This window comes from Petaurus breviceps, unplaced genomic scaffold (assembly GCF_028583685.1).
Source record: "Petaurus breviceps papuanus isolate PSGF00001 unplaced genomic scaffold, PetGlider_PUasm1.0 91133, whole genome shotgun sequence".
Lineage (NCBI taxonomy): Eukaryota > Metazoa > Chordata > Mammalia > Diprotodontia > Petauridae > Petaurus > Petaurus breviceps.
The window spans coordinates 81037048-81039168 of NW_027187419.1; the positions used below are offsets into that span (position 1 = coordinate 81037048).

Below are 2121 nucleotides of genomic sequence, written 5' to 3' on the forward strand. Positions count from 1 at the left end.
TATATGCCCAGTTATGAATCTTACACTCTGATTACATAAGTACACAGAATGTGCATCCTAATGCATACTGCTACTCCATATAATCTCTATCACCCACGGTATCATCCTCATGATCATCAACCACAAACTATAGATATTTACTGAGTTCTTATCACACACATATATATATATACATTTCTTTTTACTTTTTATATATTTTAAACTTCTCTTCCCTTTTTTCTAACTCTAAGATTTGTGGAGTAGATGAAAAACAAGAGGAAAGGGCTATGACATGGGAACATCTACTGATTTAAAATCATATTATTTTCAGAATTTAGTGATCACCAGAAAAAATAACATGGAAAAAGGTTTACATATGAAACCATACAGTTAGTTCACTTTTTAAAAAATCATAATAAAACTAACAGGCTACTTTCAAAGCTATCCTTCACATCTGTGTTTCCCTCTAATCTTCTCTCTGGCCCCTTCTGTACATTTTCAAAGACAGCATCACAAATGTTTAAGTCTTTAGACAGAATTCACTCATGACAAATACTCTAGGACCATGTGGAAATCTAGATGGTATCACAAAAGGATTCAGTTTCAAGCCCAATTAGGTCACCATTAATCTTATATGACAATTTCAGTACTTTCTAGTGTTTGACACTACTCCCCTTGGTTCTCTCCTCTTACCCATCTGACCACTCCTCAGTCTCCTATAAGAATATACCCTAAAGTTCTTGAGCCTTCTCTTCTCTTTCTCACTTAATAAACTCATCAATTTCAATTATCATCTGTAGAAGAGGTGTGGAGTGGCAGCATTCCCCAGACCTCCTTCCAGCCCAGTCTTCACAACCATCATTTAGGAAAGCAACTTCTATAGAAAAGGTCCTAGTCATCCTGATCAAACAATTTCCAACCAACTGCCACCAGCTTCCACTTATGTGGTATTCAGCAGAGGCTTTTTATTAATCTGTTGTTTAAGGCAAACTGCTTCAACATTGTGCCTTGTCACTTTTCTTTATGATTTACTTCAGGTTAGTCTGAAAAACCAAATTTTTATAAAACCTCATTTCACAGATGATATCAATGACATTCAATTTATTTTCTGGGGAAAAAATAGACCTCCAAGAAACATAGATAATTTTCCTTTCTCGGCATCTTCAATCTGTATAAGTCTCTAAATGGTTCATAATAATCAGTTCTACATTTGAAAACAGCAAGAACATTAGCACAACAACTGTACTTCTTGAGTTTTCCCATGAATGGGAAATTCATTATATCCTGATTCAAAACAGAGGCAAAGACCAATAATTGAGCCCAAATGGTACTGTATGGGGTCATTGGACCCCTCCCAGATTTGTACCTCTTTTTTTTCCCACCAAAACTGACTTTAGAGTGTCTCCAGTGTCTCACAGCACATCTATGTTATTGGATGTTTTGTTTTGCTCTCCCCTGAGAATAATATTCTAAGTCTACTATAAACTTTCTGGGAAGTACTGATGTCTCTACTACCTTTTACAACATTTCAAACAGCAGGATCCTTGAGGAAATAGCAAGATGTGAGTTAGGGCCAGTTTCTGGGACTGTAGGCCAGATGAAGTGGTCATCATCTGTTAAAACAGTTAGAAAGTCTGAAAATTCACCTTTTGATGTCCATCAATATCAGCATAATCTAATTCATCCTAGACTTCTTGAGAGGTTAAATCAATCCTCAACTTAGCTGCAGAGGTCTCCAGTCCATGTGAATCAATACAGCCAGTTTTATACATGTCAAAGTTGCCACAGATATCCAGGAAGGCTTACAGTAGTCTGAGCTAATTTCTTTTCCATATTTACCATTCCAACCCCCTTTTTCTCTTACTCCTACTAATCTCCCTCATTGAAAGTCCTTATCTTGTCTTAGTCTTGAAAAGACTTGGTCCTGTGTGTGTTAGTTGACACCAACTGTTAACTTTTTAACTAGGATTTACTGGGTTTTTAACTCATTGCCAATCTGTACCCACCATTGTTTGTAGGCTTCAATGATGCTTCTTCACCTCTGCCTTGTTTCCTTCAAAACTCAGATCAAGGATGCCTTTCCTGGTCCTCTAAACTTCTGTAGTTTTCTCCTTTAAGGTTACCTTGTATTTAAATATGTGT

General features: G+C 36.5%; 1 pseudogene; it reads right to left on the reverse strand.

Annotated features, from left to right (window-relative positions):
• Nucleotides 1-554: 554 nt before the first annotated feature.
• On the reverse strand, nucleotides 555-1751 carry LOC138155153 (EF-hand calcium-binding domain-containing protein 3-like; annotated as a pseudogene).
• Nucleotides 1752-2121: the final 370 nt, after the last annotated feature.